Genomic DNA, 17,453 nt, shown 5'->3' with positions numbered 1-17,453 from the left:
ATACACTATTACCATGTTTCTATAGAGTATACCGTTCGATAGTGTTTCTACAGTTTGTATTCTAACCTCAATGAAATACTGGGCATTAAGCTTGGTGCACCCATTATCAGTCTAGGAAAGTAAAAGAAAATCTCAACCCTACTAAAGCTCTATAACTCAGCTTTTTTACCTATATGGAGTAACGAAGTAGAACCTACCTTCTGTGACTGGCTTGATGATTAGATGAGTTAATTATGAAAACCACAAGGATAGTGCCAGACACAGAAAGCATTAATATTATGGTTTTACTCACCAGAAATTATAGCTCTAACTTACTGAAAAGGATCATAATAGCACAGGAAATAATTTCAAGAATTGGCATGTAATTACAGAAAATGGAAAAGCTTCTGCACAGCAGCTATGCACTGGTCAGAGTGACAAGACAATCTACAGCATAAGAAAACCTTTATGAACTGCACTTTGAGCGAGCTCTCATAGAGTTTATAAAAAAAGAAACCTACAAAAAAAATCAGCACTAAAAAATAGACCATGAAGGAAACTCCAGGGAGTCTATGAGAGTGACTCTAGTTGAGACTCCTAGCAGTAGGGGATATGGAACCTAAAGTGGGAACCTCCTGTAGCAAGGCAGGACTCCCAGTAGAGGGACAAGGACACCAATCCACCCACAAAACCTCCAACCCAAAATTTGTACTGCCTACAATCAGTGCAGGGTCAAAGATGGGGCAGAGACAGAGGGAAGGGTCAACCAGTGGCTGGCCCAAATTGAGACCCATCTCATGGGCAAGATCCCTGATAATATTACTGAGGATTAGACGAGTTAATTATGAAAACCACAAGGACAGTGCTGGACACAGAAAACATCAATATTATGGTTTTACTCACCAGAAAATTATACCTCTAACTTACTGAAAAGGGTTGTAATATCACAGGAAATAGCTGTCCTCTGAGAGGTTCTATCCAGTAGCTAACTGAAACAGATGCAGAGACCCACAGCTAAACATTAGATGGAGCTCAGGGAGTCTTGTGGAAAAGTTGAGGGAAGGATTCAAGGACCCAGAGGGAAGAGTAACTTCAGAAGAAGACCAAGAAAGACAAGTAACCTGAACTCTTGCGGCCCCCAGAGACTGAACCAGCAACCAAAGAGCATACATAGGTTGAACCGAGGGTGCCCAAACATATGTAGCAGATATACAGTTCGTTCTTCATGTAGTTTCCCAAACTGGAGTTCAGGCTGTCCCTGACTCTGTTGCCTGCCTGTGGATTCTATTCCTCTAATTGTTCTGCTTTGTGTGGCCTCAGTGTCAGAGGATGTGCTTAGTCCTGCAGTGATTTGATATGTCAGAGAGGGTTGGTACCCAGGGGTAAGTCTCTCCCTTCTCAGAGGGGAAGGGAAGGGAGGAATGGGGCAGGGGCTGCAAACAGGATGTGAAATGAATAAATATAAAAATTAATAGGAAAAATAGGTCAAAGAACTAAATAGAAGAAATAAAATGGCCAATAAATATTTGAGAAAGCCCAGGCCCCCTGGAGAGGAGTTCTCGCCGCCTGGTCGGGCGGGCACTCCTGAGGCAGCAGAGCGGAGGAGACCACCAACGCCGCCCACCTCTGCCCACATCCCTGGCCCAGGAGGGTACTGTATACGGCCTCTGGGTACCCGTAGAGGAGGGCCCAGGAGCAGCAGATTCACTGCGTCTGAGACACCGCACCTGAAGGGACCGACCGGATAAACAGCTCTCTGCACCCAAATCCCGTGGGAGGGAGAGCTAAACCTTCAGAGAGGCGGACACGCCTGGGAAACCAGAAAAGACTGCACGCTGCACACAGTACTGACCCCAGAGGAAAACAAAAGCTATCTGGAACCCTGGTGCACGGATCCTCCCGGAAGGGGCGGCGCAGATCTTCCTGGCTGCTGAGGCCGTGGAGAGCCCATAGACAACACCCCTCGAGCAAACCTGAGCCTGAGGACCACATGCCTGCAGGAGAGGAGTTCTCGCCGCCTGGTCGGGCGGGCACTCCTGAGGCAGCAGAGCGGAGGAGACCACCAACGCCGCCCACCTCTGCCCACATCCCTGGCCAGGAGGGTACTGTAGGCACGGCCCTGGGTACCTGTAGAGGAGGGCCCAGGAGCAGCAGATTCACTGCGCCTGAGACACCGCACCTGAAGGGACCGACTGGATAAACAGCTCTCTGCACCCAAATCCCTGTGGAGGAGAGCTAAACCTTCAGAGAGAGGCGGACACGCCTGGGAAACCAGAAGAGACTGCACGCTGCACACAGTACTGACCCCAGAGGAAAACAAAAGCTATCTGGAACCCTGGTGCACGAAACCTCCCAGAAGGGGCAGCGCAGATCTTCCTGGCTGCTGAGGCCGTGGAGAGCTCATAGGCAACACCCCGCGAACAAACCTGAGCCTGAGGACCACAGGTAAGACAAACTTTTCTGCTAAAAAAACTTGCCTGTGTGATCTCGGGCCACACAGAGGCTAAGTTCTCTCGGGCCGCACACTTCCGGATGATTAGACAGAGTCCCGGACCATCGGAGTAGCGCGGCCAGCAGCAGCTCTCTGCTCCCAGGCCCCCTGAGAGGAGTTCTCGCCGCCTGGTCGGGCGGGCACCCTGAGGCAGCAGAGCGGGAGGAGACCACCAACGCCGCCCACCTCTGCCCCACATCCCTGGCCCAGGAGGGTACTGTATACGGCCTCTGGGTACCAGAGAGGAGGGCCCAGGAGCAGCAGATTCATCATGCCTGAGACACCGCACCTGAAGGGACCGACGGATAAACAGCTCTCTGCACCCAAATCCCGTGGGAGGGAGAGCTAAACCTTCAGAGAGAGGCGGACACGCCTGGGAAACCAGAAGAGACTGCACGCTGCACACAGTACTGACCCCAGAGGAAAAAAAGCTATCTGGAACCCTGGTGCACGGAACCTCCCGGAAGGGGCGGCGCAGATCTTCCTGGCTGCTGAGGCCGTGGAGAGCCATAGGCAACACCCATGAGCAAACTTGAGCCTGGGGACCACAGGTAAGACAAACTTTTCTGCACAAACAACTTGCCTGGTGAACTCAAGACACAGGCTCACAGGAACAGCTGAAGACCTGTAGAGAAGAAAACTACGCGCCCGAAAAAGCAGAACACTCTGTCCCCATAACTGGCTGAAAGACAACAGGAAAACAGATCTACAGCACTCCTGAGACACAGGCTTATAAGACAGTCTAGCCACTGTCAGAAATAGCAGAACAAAGTAACACTAGAGATAATCTGATGGCTAGAGGCAACAGGAACCCAAGCAACAGAAACCAAGACTACATGGCATCATCGAGCCCAATTCTCCCACCAAAGCAAACACGGAATATCCAAACACACCAGAAAAGCAAGATCTAGATTCAAAATCATATTTAACCATGATGCTGGAGAACTTCAAGAAAGACATGATGAACTTCCTTAGAGAACAAGTAGAAGCCTACAGAGAGGAATAGCAAAAATGCATGAAAGAATTCCAGGAAAACATAAATAAACAAGTAGAAGCCCAAAGAGAGGAGACACAAAAATCCCTGAAAGAATTACAGGAAAACACAATCAAACAGTGGAAGGAATTAAAATGGAAATAGAAGCAATCAAGAAAGAACACATGGAAACAACCCTGATATAGAAAACCAAAAGAAGAGACAAGGAGCTGTAGATACAAGCTTCACCAACAGAATACAAGAGATGGAAGAGAGAATCTCAGGAGCAGAAGATTCCATAGAAATCATTGACCAACTGTCAAAGATAATGTAAAGCGGAAAAGCTACTGGTCCAAAACATACAGGAAATCCAGGACTCAATGAGAAGATCAAACCTAAGGATAATAGGTATAGAAGAGAGTGAAGACTCCCAGCTCAAAGGACCAGTACATATCTTCAACAAAATCATAGAAGAAAACTTCCCTAACCTAAAAAAAGAGATACCCATAGGCATACAAGAAGCCTACAGAACTCCAAATAGATTGGACCAGAAAAGAAACACCTCCCGTCACATAATAGTCAAAACACCAAACGCACAAAACAAAGAAAGAATATTAAAAGCAGTAAGGGAAAAAGGTCAAGTAACATATAAAGGCAGACCTATCAGAATCACACCAGACTTTTCGCCTGAAACTATGAAGGCCAGAAGATCCTGGACTGATGTCATACAGACCCTAAGAGAACACAAATGCCAGCCCAGGTTACTGTATCCTGCAAAACTCTCAATCAGCATAGATGGAGAAACCAAGATATTCCATGACAAAACCAAATTTACACAATATCTTTCTACAAATCCAGCACTACAAAGGATAATAAATGGTAAAGCCCAACATAAGGAGGCCAGCTATACCCTAGAAGAAGCAAGAAACTAATCGTCTTGGCAACAAAACAAAGAGAAGAAAAGCACACAAACATAACCTCACTTCCAAATATGAATACAACCGGAAGCAATAATCACTATTCCTTAATATCTCTCAACATCAATGGTCTCAACTCCCCAATAAAAAGACATAGATTAACAAACTGGATACGCAACGAGGACCCTGCATTCTGCTGCCTACAGGAAACTCACCTCAGAGACAAAGACAGACACTACCTCAGAGTGAAAGGCTGGAAAACAACTTTCCAAGCAAATGGTCAGAAGAAGCAAGCTGGAGTAGCCATTCTAATATCAGATAAAATCAATTTTCAACTAAAAGTCATCAAAAAAGATAAGGAAGGACACTTCATATTCATCAAAGGAAAAATCCACCAAGATGAACTCTCAATCCTAAATATCTATGCCCCAAATACAAGGGCACCTACATACGTAAAAGAAACCTTACTAAAGCTCAAAACACACATTGCACCCCACACAATAATAGTAGGAGATTTCAACACCCCACTCTCATCAATGGACAGATCATGGAAACAGAAACTAAACAGAGACGTAGACAGACTAAGAGAAGTCATGAGCCAAATGGACTTAACGGATATTTATAGAACGTTCTACCCTAAAGCAAAAGGATATACCTTCTTCTCAGCTCCTCATGGTATTTTCTCCAAAATTGACCATATAATTGGTCAAAAACGGGCCTCAACAGGTACAGAAAGATAGAAATAATCCCATGCGTATATCGGACCACCACGGCCTAAAGCTGGTCTTCAATAACAATAAGGGAAGAACACCAACATATACGTGGAAGTTGAAAAATGCTCTACTCAATGATAACCTGGTCAAGGAAGAAATAAAGAAAGAAATTAAAGACTTCATAGAATTTAATGAAAATGAAGATACAACATACCCAAACTTATGGGACACATGAAAGCTGCGCTAAGAGGAAAACTCATAGCGCTGAGTGCCTGCAGAAAGAAACAGGAAAGAGCATATGTCAGCAGCTTGACAGCACACCTAAAAGCTCTAGAACAAAAAGAAGCAAATACACCCAGGAGGAGTAGAAGGCAGGAAATAATCAAACTCAGAGCTGAAATCAACCAAGTAGAAACAAAAAGGACCATAGAAAGAATCAACAGAACCAAAAGTTGGTTCTTTGAGAAAATCAACAAGATAGATAAACCCTTGGCCAGATTAACGAGAGGACACAGAGAGTGTGTCCAAATTAACAAAATCAGAAATGAAAAGGGAGACATAACTACAGATTCAGAGGAAATTCAAAAAATCATCAGATCTTACTATAAAAGCCTATATTCAATAAAAACTTGAAAATCTGCAGGAAATGGACAATTTCCTAGACAGATACCAGGTACCAAGTTAAATCAGGAACAGATAAACCAGTTAAACAACCCCATAACTCCTAAGGAAATAGAAGCAGTCATTAAAGGTCTCCCAACCAAAAAGAGCCCAGGTCCAGACGGGTTTAGTGCAGAATTCTATCAGACCTTCATAGAAGACCTCATACCAATATTATCCAAACTATTCCACAAAATTGAAACAGATGGAGCACTACCAAATTCCTTCTATGAAGCCACAATTACTCTTATACCTAAACCACACAAAGACCCAACAAAGAAAGAGAACTTCAGACCAATTTCCCTTATGAATATCGATGCAAAAATACTCAATAAAATTCTGGCAAACCGAATCCAAGAGCACATCAAAACAATCATTCACCATGATCAAGTAGGCTTCATCCCAGGCATGCAGGGATGGTTCAATATACGGAAAACCATCAACGTGATCCATTATATAAACAAACTGAAAGAACAAAACCACATGATCATTTCATTAGATGCTGAGAAAGCATTTGACAAAATTCAACACCCCTTCATGATAAAAGTCCTGGAAAGAATAGGAATTCAAGGCCCATACCTAAACATAGTAAAAGCCATATACAGCAAACCAGTTGCTAACATTAAACTAAATGGAGAGAAACTGGAAGCAATCCCACTAAAATCAGGGACTAGACAAGGCTGCCCACTCTCTCCCTACTTATTCAATATAGTTCTTGAAGTTCTAGCCAGAGCAATCAGACAACAAAAGGAGGTCAAGGGGATACAGATCGGAAAAGAAGAAGTCAAAATATCACTATTTGCAGATGATATGATAGTATATTTAAGTGATCCCAAAAGTTCCACTAGAGAACTACTAAAGCTGATAAACAACTTCAGCAAAGTGGCTGGGTATAAAATTAACTCAAATAAATCAGTAGCCTTCCTCTACACAAAAGAGAAACAGGCCGAGAAAGAAATTAGGGAAATGACACCCTTCATAATAGATCCAAATAATATAAAGTACCTCGGGGTGACTTTAACCAAGCAAGGGAAAGATCTGTACAATAAGAACTTCAAGACTCTGAAGAAAGAAATTGAAGAAGATCTCAGAAAATGGAAAGATCTCCCATGCTCATGGATTGGCAGGATTAATATAGTAAAAATGGCCATTCTACCAAAAGCGATCTACAGATTCAATGCAATCCCCATCAAAATACCAATCCAATTCTTCAAAGAGTTAGACAGAACAATTTGCAAATTCATCTGGAATAACAAAAAACCCAGGATAGCTAAAACTATCCTCAACAATAAAAGGACTTCAGGGGGAATCACTGTCCCAGATCTCAAGCAGTATTACAGAGCAATAGTGATAAAAACTGCATGGTATTGGTACAGAGACAGACAGATAGACCAATGGAACAGAATTGAAGACCCAGAAATGAACCCACACACCTATGGGCACTTGATTTTGACAAAGGAGCCAAAACCATCCAATGGAAAAAAAAAAAGATAGCATTTTCAGCAAATGGTGCTGGTTCAACTGGAGGTCAACATGTAGAAGAATGCAGATCGATCCATGCTTATCACCCTGTACAAAGCTTAAGTCCAAGTGGATCAAGGACCTCCACATCAAACCAGATACACTCAAACTAATAGAAGAAAAACTAGGGAAGCATTTGGAACACATGGGCACTGGAAAAAATTTCCTGAACAAAACACCCATGGCTTATGCTCTAAGATCAAGAATCGACAAATGGGATCTCATAAAACTGCAAAGCTTCTGTAAGGCAAAGGACACTGTGGTTAGGACAAAACGGCAACCAACAGATTGGGAAAAGATCTTTACCAATCCTACAACAGATAGAGGGCTTATATCCAAAATATACAAAGAACTGAAGAAGTTAGACAGCAGGGAGGCAAATAACCCTATTAAAAAATGGGGTTCAGAGCTAAACAGAGAATTCACAGCTGAGGAATGCCGAATGGCTGAGAAACACCTAAAGAAATGTTCAACATCGTTAGTCATAAGGGAAATGCAAATCAAAACAACCCTGAGATTTCACCTCACACCAGTGAGAATGGCTAAGATCAAAAACTCAGGTGACAGCAAATGCTGGCGAGGATGTGGAGAAAGGGAACACCTCCATTGTTGGTGGGGTTGCAGACTGCACAACCATTCTGGAAATCAGTCTGAGGTTCCTCAGAAAATTGGACATTGAACTGCCTGAGGATCCAGCTATACCCCTCTTGGGCATATACCCAAAAGATGCCCCAACATATAAAAAAGACACGTGCTCCACTATGTTCATCGCAGCCTTATTTATAATAGCCAGAAGCTGGAAAGAACCCAGATGCCCTTCAACAGAGGAATGGATACAGAAAATGTGGTACATCTACACAATGGAATATTACTCAGCTATCAAAAACAATGGCTTTGTGAAATTCAGAGGCAAATGGTTGAACTGGAAACTATCATCCTGAGTGAGCTAACCTAATCACAGAAAGACATACATGGTATGTACTCATTGATAAGTGGCTATTAGCCCAAATGCTTGAATTACCCTAGATGCCTAGAACAAATGAAACTCAAGACGGATGATCAAAATGTGAATGCAGATCGCCATGAGAGACACAGCCAGAATACAGCAAATACAGAGGCGTATGCCAGCAGGAAACCACTGAACTGAGAACAGGACCCCTGTTGAAGGAATCAGAGAAAGAACTGGAAGAGCTTGAAGGAGCTCGAGACCCCATATATACAGCAATGCCAACCAACCAGAGCTTCCAGGGACTAAGCCACTACCCAAAGACTATACATGGACTGACCCTGGACTCTGACCTCGTAGGGTTGCAAAATGAATATCCTAGTAAGAGCACCAGTGGAAGGGGAAGCCATGGGTCCTGCTAAGACTGAACCCCTAGTGAACTAGACTGTTGGGAGAGGGCAGCAATGGGGGGGAGGGGGGGGGAACACCCCCATAAGGAAGGGAGGGGAGGGGGATGTTTGCCTGAAACCGGAAAGGAATAACATTTGAAATGTATATAAGAAATACTCAAGTTAATAATAATAAAAAAAAAAAAGAAAAAAAAAAAAAAAAATATTTGAGAAAGTGTTCAATATCCTGAACACTTAGGGAACTGCAAATTAAAAACAGCTTTAAGATTTTTACCTTGGGGTTGGGGATTTGGCTCAGTGGTAGAGCGCTTGCCTAGCAAGCGCAAGGCCCTGGGTTCAGTCCCCAGCTCCGAAAAAAAAAAAAAAAAAAAAAAAAAAAAAAAAAAAAAAAAAAAGATTTTTGCCTTACTCCAGTCAGAAGAACTGTCATCAAAGACAACAAATACAGGCCAGGGTGAAGAAAGAGAAGGTTTAACATTGCTGATGGGAGTGTGAATTTGCTCAGCCACTAGGAAATTCAGTTGGAAGCTCCTCAAGACTTTAACAGTAAAACTATCGCATTACTCAGCAACACCACTCTTGACCATGGACCCAAAAGACTCTAAGGCAGCATAGCGATTGTCACAATAGCTAAGAAATTCAACCAGTCCCGATATCTATCAATAGGTGAGTTGATTATTAAAAAAAAGGCAGTGTATACACAGTGGAATTTTTTAAGCCATAGAGAAAAATGAGACTTATAGGAAATTAGGTGGAAATTAAATTGAAATAATTTTAAGTGCATCAGACTCAGGAGGATAAATACCTAAAATTTTTATTTGTGAATAAATTTAAACCTACACATTTGTTTATATTATATGTGTACATCTATGTGTTCATATATATAATATGCCTCCTATACAAATGTATGTATATAGATATAATGTATATGCATATATGGGAAAAGATCATAGATGTATAGGGAGGGGGTATGAAAGATGAGGAAGATAAGCAAGAAGATGAGCAAGAAGGCGGAAAGATTGGATAATAAAATATATATGACATTAAACCAGAGGAGATCGTTTTAGGTAGAGGTGGGGGTTAGCAGAGAGGGAGGGAGTAACTCCTTAACCGAGGAGTTACAGACAGGTGATGGCTCTAGGAGAAGGAGAGTCTTTGAGGAGTGGGTGTTCCTTTTCGTTTGACCATACTCCAGTCCATTAGCCCAACTCTCATGTATTTGTGGGCAGCACTATTTAAGAAAAGGATGTGGGTTGGGAAAAGTAGGGAGAAGGTCAAAGTTAGGGGCTTCTCCCCTTGGTCCTGCCAAGGGTTGAGCCCCAGTGTAGGGGAATGTCTGGGCGAGGAGGCAGGAAGGGGTGGGTGGACGACGGGTGGGAGAGCACCCTCAAAAACGAGGGGAGTGGGGGGGATGGGATAGGGAGTTTATGACTGGGAAACCGGGAATACGGATAACATTTGAAATGTAAATAAATAAATTAAAATATCCAATAAAAAAATCAAAAAAAGATTAAGGGCTTCTCCAGGTGAATATGATCAAAATAATTGCTGCACGTATAAAATTCCCAAAAAATATTATACAAATATTATATGAAAAATGGTAAAAGGTATCCCTTTTAAAATCCAGTTTGACCCTTGTATTCAAACTTATTTATCTTAGTAGTATTAAATACTACTTAAACTTTAATCTACTTCTTGTTTTGCAATAGTTCTTAGTTTTCCTATGTGCTATTTCATTCTTATTTCATCCATTTTCTTTTCTTTATGTTCTTTTGTTTTGTCATTTTTCTTATATTCAGTATTTGCATATGTTTATTTTTTATATCTTTTACATAGAAAATTGACTAAGCATAAATGACACCACATCTATCTTAGGTTAACATGATTTTTTTTATTGTGATGATTATTGATTATTTCAGGATCAGGATCAAGCACCCTGATAGTGCTTATTTCCCAGTCTTCTCATCTCCATCCCTTTCCCTTCCCCCTTCCCCCTGTGACCTGCTGCCCACCTGCCACCTACCCTCCTAGAAGTTCATTTTATGTATTCCATATATTCACTGGAGCATGGGCAAATTTTTAGTGGCCAGCCCCCAATGGAGCTTCTGCGTCTGTTCCAGAAGCCATCAACCGAAGACAGCAGTGGGATAGCCGGAGAGGTGTGGGCTAACTCTCTTGTGCCCATACCCCGCCTGCACTGCATGCGATGGGCTACCAAGGGGCAGGGCCAGTTGTCTGGTGGCCAAGGATGGTGTCAGGCTGCGCCGCCGACCACGGACATCAGCATGGGCCTCAAGGAAGACATATGGCCCTTAGCCATATCAGGACCATTGACCCATTCATGGCCCTCAACAGCTGCCCAAACCATAAGCTTTCTGGTGATTACACATGCCATCCATATCAACATCGCTCCCAGAGGCGGGAGGAGCAAAGGCAGAGGACATCACTGAGGCATCAGGCAGTGGTACAGACCGCATGTGTCCACATGAGTTTCAGGCTTCATTAAGGTCTGGGGCAGCAGCATTGACCACTGACACCAGCATGGCCTCTGGTGGTATTGCAGACCACGGTAGTCCTTCAAGGAGCTCCAATCCAGAAAGTCAACCTTTGCTCTTGCAAATCCGTGGCATGAGTCTGCATCTCCATAAGCTCCAGGCTGTGGTACACATCCCATCGATACTACTTGGCTATGACAGCATGTAGACCTCATTCTTCTCTCTCATCAGTCACCTCCATCACTTTTCCATCTCTGCCTCTCTACATAGTGAACACAGCACTCTGGTTTTCTCTCCTTCCCACCTCTCTGTCACATATTTGTTAATTGCAGTGATGCCTGAGTGGCTCCTGGCCAGCCCTGGCCATGGTGACCCAGGTGGCACTTTCTTGGGTAAACATACTCAATTCTAAAAAAAAAAAAAAAAAAAAGGCCACAAGTTTAAATCTAATTCTCATCCTTTCCTCTTTTCCTCTTTTGTGCTAAGATTGACATAAAACTTACTCTCTTGACTTTGAAACGCCCTCTGAAAGTATCATCACCCTTTACTATTAATCTGACTGTTTATGCTCTCTGTTGTTTTTTATTCCTTTTATCAAACGTGTGCTTCCATATGAGATTTCTAACCACAGTTTCTTATACTCTATTTTGTAATTTTGTAGTATAAGTCTTCTTGGACTGAAATGTCCGATTTTATTGAAAATGATTTTATCTTAATTCTTGAGGCACAATGCTTGCACACAGAAGTGCAACGTGGCCTTTAGAGCACATTAATAATATTGTTCAGTTTTTAATTGAAAATTCATCCATCAGCTTATTCTTTATTCTTTGAAACTAAATGTATTTTCTTCCTGGACCCTATTATTCTGTCTTCTGGCTTTCAGCAGACTGGTGTGGCATGTTCAGTTTTTAGAGAACTTGGAGGACTTGCGAAACTCTTCATCTGAGTCTAAATATTCCCATAGTCTAGACTCATTGTCTACTTAATGACTACTTTCAAGACCTTGTATTACCTAAACTCTAGAGGATTATACAATACATCATTAGCTCTTCTTTTCTGTCTTTTTCAACTCTTCCTCCTTCCTTACTTCAACTTGGTAATTTTGCTTTCTTATTGTTATTCATTTATATCCAAACTGCTATTACACTCATGTTTTCAATGATTAACTTTAGTTTTGATATTTTTGTGTTCTAGACTTTTCTGTTTAACAGTTTTCCTTTAAAATCTAAATACTTATTGCAATTCTTTGCCTTCTTATATATTTTACTGAGCATGTTCATGTTTGCCTGGCATAATAGCTTTGATATCTAAAGGTTGTGCATTGCCTCTACATCACTTTTGATTTTTTTCCTTTGAGACCATTTTGCTTTTCTTTACTTACATTCTGGACATTGTCTGTGGAGAATTACAGCAGATATGCACAGTGCTTTGATATTCTAATGGAAGTTAAATTTCAACTTCTGTAATGTAGCTTCCAATGTCTGCTCAGCTCCAAATGACCTGCCTGCTGTTTTCCTGGTAGCCACTCTCTTGTTAGGTATATTGTATTCTTAAAAATCATTCCACAGCCAGTATTTTCAGACTTCAGATGAAGATGTAGAACTCTCAGCTCCTCCTGCACCATACCTGCATAGACAATGCCATGCTCCTAGCTTGATGATAATGGACCGAACCTGTGAACCTGTAAGCCAGCCTCAATTAAATGGTACCCTTATAAAGGTTGCCTTGGTCATAGTGTCTGTTCATAGCAGTAAAATTCAAACTAAAGCAGAAGTTGGTACCAGGAACTGGGGTATTGCTTTGTACACCTGGCCATGCATTTTTGTTTGGAGACTTTGGATTTGGGAAGCAATGGAATGCTTCATGTGGGGCTTAATGGACCATCTTAGTAGAAATAATGAAAACTTTGTTGCTGAGAGTGATTTGAACTGTTCAGACATGGCCCAAGAATTTCAGTATATGGCCTAGAGACTGTTTCTGTGGTATTTTGGTGAAGAATGTGGCTGCTTTTTGCCTTTGTCTGAAGAGTCTATTCTACCTGAGACTAAGGTAAAGAGATTTATATTAATTGCATTGACAAAGGAAGTCTCAAAGAAGCCCAGCAGAGACTTTGTTCTCTGGTTAAGTCTAAGGAAGTGTGTTTTGAACAACCATAGCAAGCTTAGAAAGGAAAAATATAAAATGTTTGGGTCAAGTAACAAAGGAGGTCTAGGAAGTAAAATGGAGTTGAATCTTGTGTTCAAGAAGATAAAGAGATTAAGGGAGTAGTGATCTCAGGGGAGGATCCCACCCAACTAAGCTTACTGTTTGTATTTGCAATTGAATAAGGAATAGTTTGGATTTTTAATCTGGAATGAACTACAATTCAGAAAGGAAAGACACAGGTTTTTGATCTGGATCTTGAGGCATAGAGGCCATGAACAGCTTAGGCCGAGGCAGGTAGTACACAAGTTTAATTCCAGGAGACAGAGGCAAGCACATTTTTGAGTTCAAGGTCAGCCTGGTCACTGCAAGTACTAGGTAAAGAAAGACTTAAATTCAGACATGGTAGACCACACCTTTCTTTAATCCCAGAACTTCAAAGACAGGCATACAGATCTCTGAGCTCAAGGTCAGTCTACAGAGTAAGTTCCAGGACAGCCAAACTTAAGCAGTGAACTAGTTAGAAAATAGAAAGCTAGTGATAAAACAATAAAACAAGGGAACACTTCCTAGCCCCAGCAAGCAGCAGAACTCTGCAGCTTGGCCACATGACTCTGGCTATGGAATTAAGAATAGAAGAGATTACTGTGACAATTGATGCTGGTTAGCTGTAACTAAGAAGTTAGTAGTTAAGAAGAGACCAGCATCACTGAGGTGGTCTTCTGAGAAATCTTCTGAAAAGTGTTTTCTGAGAGAAAGCCCAGAGAAGCTGTGTTCCAGAGATAGCCAAGGTTGTACCTCATGCTGCAGCCTGACTTGGTAATGTGTAAGAGTCACCCAGGTGATATTGGTTTAAAAGCATGGAGAGCAGCTGAGTCTTGGCACTGTGAGAGACGAGAGAAGACCTCTGGTGAAAGTGCAGCCTCAGTTGCCATTGATAGCCGAGGAGTGAAGGGGTCATGCAAAGAAATTGAGGCTCAGCCTTATGAGGAGAGCCTATGAGAGCCTATTGATGAAGCCTAGTTGCAGTGGAAGACCTCAGTTTATTGGAGATGCCAGTACAATGGGATGATCACCAAGAACAGCAACGGCAGTGGAGTGGAATCAACCAGAGCCTAAAGTGCTACAGAGGGCAAAGTTGGAGAAGTGACCCAAGCTCTTTGGAGAAGCCTAGAGGATTATATGTGAATCCCAGACATTGGAACAAGAAGCTGTGAAGCTGAGGTTGACTTAAAGACCTAAAAATATTAAAGATGCCATAGCTGTGGGATACCTGGGGAGAAAAGATGTTTCTAGGATATTTCCCATCTGCTAAGAAAACTCCGTGCTCCGTCATAAACCTTCAGCAATATTGACTTAGGCCAATTTGGTTCTGTCCCCTCTTTCCTCTTACAAAGCATCTTAGAAAATATCCTAAAGACAAAAAATTCAACTTAAATATAAACATTATGGATGGTACAATATAATGTGGATTATTATTTCATGTGTTTTTGTGGTTTCCCTTCTTTGAAGAATTGTAATTCCTCAAATACAATTTTAAAGAACTAAGTAAAAACTGCATTACTTTTGATTCATCTATATTTTATGTCAAAGCTGGTTTTCCTTGTTGTGCAGAGTTAATCTTCTCCTTGAAAACAAGTCTGTGTATGCATTTTGATTGACATGTACAGGAAATTTGCATTCTGGGCTTTATGATAATTTCAATGTTTTACAATAAAATGAGAAAAACAGTAACAGTATATGCTATAGATTATATTATATATACACTATAAAAATAACCCTTGGTGTGTTCTTCAGCAATCTTTAATTTCAAGTTTTATGTTTAATTTATTATTTATGTTATGTGTTCAGTTAATCTTAACTCATTTATATAAAGTATGTAAAAAAGAAGTTTCCTTTTTTTCCCCACAAATGACAGTGTTCTCAATACTAACAACTGATTTAAAATTCTATACATATAGAGATAAAATTCAAGAACATATCCAAAGGTCATTTACCATGAACAAACTGACTTCATTATTGGCATGCAAAGATGGATCAACTTCAGTAAATCATTAAGTATAACTCACTACATGCATGGACTTACTTCTCTCAACTGGCCTTTGTGTGGCAGGAAACTGCTATTTGCACAGCTTCCCTAAAACTTCACTGCTCCCTGTGTGCAGCTCTGGTAGTTAAGAATTGCTCTGTGGTCATCTAAATCCTAGAAAGTACCTGGTAATGGACACAGGAAGTTCCTGCTTTCCAGTTCATGAAGATTTTGGCCTTGAGTCAAACAATACTCTTTCTGAGTCTGCCATCATCTACACTTATTTTTGATCTCTCCTATGTCTCCCTTGAGATCTAAAATATCTTAAGGCCTATTGAGATCAGTGTCACTGACATTTGTTCACATGGCAATGTAAGGCCCAGGAAGAGTATTTTCTGTAATATGTCACAGTGAGGAGGTCAAAAGAGAATAGGGAAAGAGAATGAAGAGAAAGGTTGGGGTTATTTCTAGATCATATACATAGATAAAGGTGTTTCTCTCCCTTGCTCACTTGCTTGCTCTCTTTCATTTCTATCTCTGTAATCTTTTTTTTAATTATACTTGTTATTTGGCATGATAAGTACCTTTTACTGGCATATTTGAAAGGTCATGCTTAGCTTGGTTTGTATAGATTTCTTTTCCTAATGTTCTGGCATATTCCAGCACTTTTTTTAACTGGGCATAACTCTACAGCATTGTCCATCTACCTTCTGTCCTCTTCCTTGTCCTTGATGCTTTGCATTTTATCATCTCTTTCCAGAGTAGCAACCTCCATGTTCATCTATATTTTCCTTACTTTTGTGTGCTTTTTAATAATTTTTATTCACAAAGTTCCTTTTCAAATCAGCTTGATTTCTATTTACAGCGTTAGGAGAAATGATATCAAATGTTCACTCTCCTTTTGCCATTCAAAGGAATCTTATCATATTTCCCTGAAAGACCAAGGACAACTTGAAGCTATTTCTCATATTTTTTGCATTCATTTTCTGAGGCAGTTAGAGCCTGTGCACTATTGAATTTCAATGTGAATAGCCAGGGGGCTCATCTTTTGAAATCTTTTGGAAGTACGGAAACACACAGATATAGTTATCTTATTCCTGGTTACAAAAGAGTTTTTTAAAAGCAAAGTTTTATATCCTAAGTATCAAAGCTATTTTCTTTTTCAATAAAATGAGTTGCCCACAAGAAGAGTTATTTAGATAATATATTCCAATTTATATATTTACCTATGTGTGGAATGAGCAGCTGTATTTTTTTTTAATTTTAAAGAAACTACACAACCTAGCTGCATGTTGTAGTGAAGGTTTGTACTCCCAATGTGGAAAATTCAAGGTCATTTTTAGCTTACACAATGAGCTTGAGGCCAGCCTGGGTTATATGAGCCCCATCTCAAAAACAGAAGAGGGAAAGAGAGAAAGTGAGGAAGGTGGGAGGAAGAAAAGACAGATGAAAATATGTTCCCAGCAACAGGGTCTAAATGAAATGCATCCAGAAACGTTCAAAGCTGTAACTCAGATTATGTATAATAAAACAAAACAGCAAGATTGGTATGGAGGCTCACCCCTGTTATAACACTTTGGAGGCAGAGGCAAGATTATCATAGTATTAGGCCACTTTAGACTATATTGTGGGTTTCATGCAAGTCTGAAATGTACAGTAAGATCCTGTCTCAAAAACCCAAAAGCAAATTGAAAAGAGAATAGTAAAATTATGTCTCCTTACATCATCAGTGATATGTTTAATTAATGCATGTTACCTAATGCCCTGAGACTTGTAATGGCCTTTCAAATCTATCCTTTAAAGAAAAGGTGATGTTTTCCTACTGATAGTGAAAGCATAAATAAATCCATATGTTTATGTTTATGTTTTGAAGCTATAGGAGTTTAACGGTATTTTAAAGCTGTGGCATAGGAGAAAGAAGCAAAGTCTGTTTCAAATACCAGGATTTATACTGACGTCCCACAGAGTTACACAAGAACTGCCAGATAAGACCAAGATTTAAAAAAGAAAACGGAAAAATCCTACAGGCTATTGTATGTGCAAAATATTTTCTAATTTTTCAATTTTGCTACACTGTGAATTCTTTTTGGATTTGTGGTTTTTAAAGACAGAAAATGAGAATTAACTTTCTCTGAACACAGTTAACCCTCTCTCAGCTATTTAAACACTAAAAGGCC

Source organism: Rattus rattus, chromosome 4 (genome assembly GCF_011064425.1).
Source record: "Rattus rattus isolate New Zealand chromosome 4, Rrattus_CSIRO_v1, whole genome shotgun sequence".
Taxonomy (NCBI): Eukaryota; Metazoa; Chordata; class Mammalia; order Rodentia; family Muridae; genus Rattus; species Rattus rattus.
The sequence above is the reverse complement of the archived record's forward strand: the minus strand, read 5'-3'. Positions refer to the sequence as shown.